The 5,767-nt window shown below is 60.3% G+C and overlaps 1 protein-coding gene across 1 annotated transcript in view; it reads right to left on the reverse strand.

The window, feature by feature from the left end:
• KCNQ4 (potassium voltage-gated channel subfamily Q member 4) overlaps positions 1 to 5,531 on the reverse strand; it is a 56,549-nt gene extending 51,018 nt beyond the window's left edge. The window contains exon 1 of the mRNA XM_017873270.1: positions 5,150 to 5,531. The gene's annotated coding sequence lies outside the window, so the exon portion shown is untranslated. The remainder of the gene's footprint in view (positions 1 to 5,149) is intronic.
• Positions 5,532 to 5,767: the final 236 nt, after the last annotated feature.

Consider the following 5,767-nt stretch of genomic DNA (forward strand, 5'->3'; position numbering starts at 1 on the left):
GCGAAGGGGAGGGGGGGTGCGAGGGGGAGGGGGAGGGCAGTGTAAGAACAGGATGGTCTCCCCAGCTCCTTACAAAGACCAAGCAAAAGGACTGGGGCTGAAAAACAGCAGCACGAAAAATTTGGGTCACACTCAAAGACTTTCCCAATCACAAGGCAAAGTTCTTAGAGCATCCATCCCCCCTGTTGGCTAGGTTGGGAAAATTGTTATCTAAAGTCCTGATCTGGGAGACAAAAGGCTTGGGTTCCTGGCACAGTTCTCCACTAACTCACTAGGTGTGACCTTGGATGAGTAGCTGCCCCTTTCTATGTCTTGGTGTACCCAGCAGTACACCACAAGGTCAGATCGAAGGACCTCCAAGGGCCCTCCAGGAGGAGCAAAGGCCAGCAAAGTTCTAGGAAGCCAGCCACCCCACTCCTCCACAGTTCTGAGGCTGCCCTCCAAGATGGCTACAAAAATACACACAGACCCGCAGGGCAGCCCTGCAGTTGTGTATAGGTGAAGGCCAAAAACTCCTGAATTTCTTAAAATTCAGGAGCAAGCTTTGTTCTGTCCTAGGGGTCTGGGCTGGAGCCACAGGCCCGGGTGTGTGTCTATGGCGAGTGTATGAAGTCAGGGAAAAGGTAGAGGCAGCTGTAAGCTAGAACTCTTTGTTGGATGGATGCTATGTGTGTGTTTGGGTTTGTGTGTCGATGTTGCAGTGAGTGTGTGTGTGAGACATTCAGACAGGTACGCAGCAGTGACGTGGGTCTACAACTAAAACGTGGCTGCAGTGGGTAAGGCTGGCAGTTTCCACTCAATTCCACAAAATGCCATCACAGCCCACCTCCTGCTGACTGTGTGCAGGGTGCTGGGGATGGATGGACAGATGACACAGGAGCGCTGTTCTTGAGGAGCCTGGGCTTGGGGTGCTGCTAGCTGAGGCTGTGGTGCGGAGAGCAGCAGCTCCGTTTGTCCCCGCTCTGGGCTGAGGCTCTTCCACATTAACTGGGTGGCCTCTGCTGAGTCCCAGTTTCCTCATCTGTCAAAAGAGGAGGACAACAGTGCCCACCTCACAAGGCTGCTGAAGCACACAATGAGACCGGTTTAGAGAGAGTTCAGCACGGTGCCACGGTGCAGCTGATGCTGCACACACGACCACAGATTTCAGTTCAGACTCCAAGAGCCAAGCCTGGTGGCCACTAGGAACAGAGAACAGTCCCGCGCAAGGAAGCAGGAACAATTTCAACTCTCTGCCCCGGCCTAGCCCAGCTGAGGTCTCTGCACAGAGTCCGCTGTATCTGCTACTCATTTCCCAGGTGACTTTGGACTCCAGAACCTCAGTTTCCTTACAAGTAAAATGGGGCTGTCAAAATGTGAGGACCGACTGACCTAGTGGGGATGCCTGAGGGTTCTGAGGACCCTTTGCTGGGATGATTTCCAACCCAGGCGATGTCCTTTCTCAGATGGCCGGGGTGGGAGGTCGGGGGCTTCGGGGTTAGGAGTCTGCGGGCCCCAGAAGCTGCTGCCACCTCCTCCCCTCCCCATTCCCACAGCTTCTGACCCCAGGGACAAGGCTGAGAGAGGATGTTTACAGAGCCGCAAACCTTCACATAGAGAAAGTCTGCTGGGCCCTGGGGGCTGGGAGCAGCAGGCATGCGGCTCATAGTGGCTGGGGAGGATGGAGGGAGATAGGGTCTGGCCCAGCCCCCTCCAGCACTCTGACTTCAAGGGAAGCTGGAGTGGCCTTTGAGAGGGGGCAGCAAGGGGACAGAGAGCATTCCCCTCAAGGGCTCAGTGAGCAGGATGGGCCATGAGGCGGTGTTTCTTAAAATTCAGAGAGCAGGGTCTGTGAAGGCTTGAGGGCTTAAATCAGGGACTGGGGCGTAGGAGGGGGATGGGGTTTGGTGACCAGACTGAGGGTCTAGAGAGAGATGGAAAGCTTGGAAAGGGGCCCAGTGGCCCCTCATTCTGGATCCCAACAGGAGAAGACAGGAGTCAGCAGTCCTCTCTTCCCAGAGGTTGCAGCTGCCGCAGGACAGGCCGAATCCGGGCTTATACTCTAGGCAATCTTCCACCTCTTGGAGCCAGAATGATGCAGGCTGTGTGGGGCTCAGAGGGCACCGGCTGGCAGATGGGAGGGAGGCATACCCTAGGGTTAATGGGCTCCTCTCGCCCCAGCTCCCTCCTTCCTGAACCCTTCTCTCTCTCTCTAATTGACAAGGTTTCATCCTGTCACTCAGGCTGGAATGCAGTGGCGCAATCACAGTTCACAATAGCCTAGAATTCCTGGGCTCAAGCGGTCCCTCCCACTTCAGCCTCCCAAGTAGCTGTGACTACAGGTGTGCAGCACCATGCCCAGCTAATTTTTAAATTTTGTAGAGTCAGGGGTCTCACCATGTTGCCCAGGCTGGTCTGGAACTCCTAGGCTCAAGCGATCCTCCCACCTCAGCCTCCCACAGTGCTGGGATTACAGGCGAGAGCCACTGCGCCCAGCTCAGAGCCCTTCTCTTGCAGGCTCTTCTGCTGGGGCCCCTCCTGCCACAGCCTGCATCTCTGGGAAGGGGGTCCTAGCTAACGGTACTCCCTGGACTCCCCTCACTTGGGCTGCCACTGAGGGAGATTGGGAAGAAGAGAAAGGATTTGAGGAAAAGTGTAGTGGTCAAGCTAGGAGTCCAACAGCAGGAAGTACTTCCTGGCAAAACCCTGCAGTGTGACTGAGAAACCCCACATCTGGAGCTCCTCAAAAACAAGACAGACCTTCCGTGTGGGCCCCCTCCCCCAGCCCCAATAAGAACAACCATCTCTCACGCTCAGACAGGCCCCCGCAGCTTACCAAGCTCTTTTCCACTCCATTACCTCATCCGAGAGAGGCCGCAAGGTTGGGGCCTCGACCCACTTTGACGACCTACAGACCTAAAGCTCAGAGAGGCACAGCGATCAACCCAACGTCACAGAGCACACAAGAGGTGGGGTTCCTGACACCTCTGCTCCCTTTGACCTCTAAGATGGGTGACCAATTCCCTGAGATCCTTAAACACCAGGGCGCTTTCACACCATACTTCCTCCCCCAGAGCTCCCAAGACATGCCCTGGCCCTAGGCTCCCGGGGACAAGTGGTCAGGACAAGCACGGCCCTGGCGAGGGCATTTCCTGGCATTGGGAAAGGGCAGGATGTGGGGCAAAGGTGCCAGTGGATTAGCTCCTGGAGAGGAAGGGCGGTCCTTTCAAAGGAGGCAACCATAGCGCCTGGCAGGGGACAGGAGGCAGGTCCTTCACCTCCACTGACCCTCGTGGGGGCCATGAGGCCAAGCCTGGGGGATAAGGACCCAACCTCAGAGCCCTATTGGTTTCCCCAGGCCCAGCCATGCCTTGGAAAAGTCACTTCTCAAGAGGAGCCCACGGAGGGCACAGTTGTTCTCTGGGGGGTGTCTCACCCTCCTTGGGCACTCAGCCACTCCTAGGGAGCAGTCCCCATCCCTCACCCCCAACTCCACCAGCCCTGGGCCTTCCTCACTCCAACGGGCCTCTTTAAAGCCACAAACATTCATCCTAGGCCTCCCAATGGGCGCTAAGGGCTGGGCTACTCCTAACCGTTGACCCTGAACCAAAGCTTGACCTCATGTCCTGAGCAATTTCAACTCTCTGCCCTGGGCTAGCCCAGCTGAGATCTCTGCACAGAGTCAAAGCTGCCACCCCCAACGCACTTAATGGCCGAGAGAGTCCTCTTTCCCACCCTACCCCTCCCTGTGCCGCATCTTTCTCCCCTTCACCTCTGAAATTCTGTGGGCCCAGTTCAGATGGGGCAGAGGCAGGCCAGCAGGCACCCAAGGGACAGGCCGAAGGACAGACCCAGAGACAGGTGGAAAAGACAGGTAGAGGAAGAGTGGACAGTCAGGCGGACAGGTGGATAGGCAGATGCACAGACAGGCACCCAGATAACTGCACAGGCCACAGATGGATGGAAACAGGCAAGCAGAAGGACTGCGGACAGTTAGGTGGAGAGATGAGCAGACTGGCCAACTTGCACACAGGTGGAAACTCAGGCTGGCAGAGGGACAGCCAGGCCAGCAGGAGGGCTGCTGGACGGTCAGGTGTGCAGGCAGGTGGGCCACCCAGGAGACCCCAGCGCCAAAGGGCCCTCTCTGTTGGCAGCAAAAAGGGATTAATAGCTACACACTTTCCAGGGACCAGAGGTCTCTCTCTGGGCATCTCTGAACGTCCCAGCGTCAGGCCCAGCCCTTCAACTGATATCTGCGGGGCCTCTCATGTTCCCGGCTGGGCCAGGCCGTCCCCCAAGACTGAGCTCTGAGCTGCCAAAATTCACTCTTTACATCCAAGAGGGGTCAGTGTTTCTGAAAGTTGTAGGAGCCTGGTGAGAGGGAGGAGGGGGCCCCAGCAGCGACAGTGTTTCCATACCTACCCCTCTCCTCTTTCTTTTTCCCCTGGTGCCTAGAGCCAGGCCTGGTGCTGCCAGCCAGCAAGGCAGGCGAGCTGGGCCAAGCCGGCAGGGCAGGGCAGGGCAGGCAGGGCGGCCGCTGTTGCCACTGGGAAGTTGAGGGTGGAGGGGAAGACTGAGGGAAGACACAGATAAAGTCGGACACAGCAGAGGCGAGTGTCAGGGCCCAGGTGGCCCACGGGGACCCCTATACACCCACAGTCAGCTGGCCAGGGGTGGGAATGAGGGGTGCCCTGGAGAGGAACACCCCTGAGGGGAGCCCTTCATAGCTCAGAGCTGGGGAGCAAGTGACAGAAGCGTGTGGGAGCCAAGGGGTCCTCTTTGTGTCTGGAACACAGGGAGACAGTGGTGGGGAAGAGCAGAAGGGCGCCTACTCCAGGGTCCCCAGACTTTGCTGAGCGGACTCTGGGGAGGCAGCTGGCGGTGGGGAGTACCTGGGACAGAGGAGCAGAGGTTGGCGGTCAGGATGGAAATAAGCAGTTGTGGTGCGGGGAGGTCAGAAGCGAGGTCAAGCAAGGGTCAGGCCTGGGAGATCAGGGCTTAGGATAGGGCTCAGCAAGGGGATCAGAAATGGGGCTCAGGCCTGGGGGCAGAGAGATGAGGGTCGGCCCTGAGGCAGGGGGCAGAAGGCGGAGCCGGAGCGGGGCGGCAGTACCCCGGGAGGCCAGGCTCGCGCGGGGACACGCGGAAGGGCGCGGGGTCGCAAACTCACATGAAGACGTGGTAGACGAAGGCCCAGCCGCGGGGCCGCTCCAGCACGTTGTAGACCCAGTTCTGCAGGCGGCGGTAGCGCTTGTGCGCGGCCGAGGAGCGCTGGCCGCAGGCGGAGCCCGAGCCGGAGCCCAGCCCAGGGAGGGGCGCGCCCGGCGGCAGAGGGGCTGCCCAGGAGGCGAGGGCGGGCGGGGAGCCGCCCCCGCCGCCTCGCCCGTTCGCTCTGCACGCCGTGAGCGCACCAGCTCCGCGCGGGGGGCGTCCCGGCGAGGGACCCCAGGCCGGGCGGCGCGGGGGGCCTCGGCCATGGGCGGCGCCGGGCTGGGGGGGCGGGGCCAGGCACGGTCCGGGGCGGGGGCGCGCTTCCGCGGCGCTCAGCGGCCATGGCTCGGACCCGGGGCCAGAGGGGCGACCGGGGCCAGGCGCGGGCGGTGGGGGGCTCGGGGCCGGGCCGGGCCGCGGGCGGGCGCTCGGAGCCTGGGGGCCGCCGGAGCCCCAACTGACCGCCCGCTTCCCGCGGACTGGGGCTGCTCTTTCCGACGCCAACTCTCTTATTACGCCTCCATGCCGCTCCGCCTTTCCACCTGCCACCGGCGCGCGCCGCTCACATGTCACCCTC

This window comes from Rhinopithecus bieti, unplaced genomic scaffold, assembly GCF_001698545.2.
Source record: "Rhinopithecus bieti isolate Rb0 unplaced genomic scaffold, ASM169854v2 scaffold_6907, whole genome shotgun sequence".
In the NCBI taxonomy this organism is placed as follows: Eukaryota; Metazoa; Chordata; class Mammalia; order Primates; family Cercopithecidae; genus Rhinopithecus; species Rhinopithecus bieti.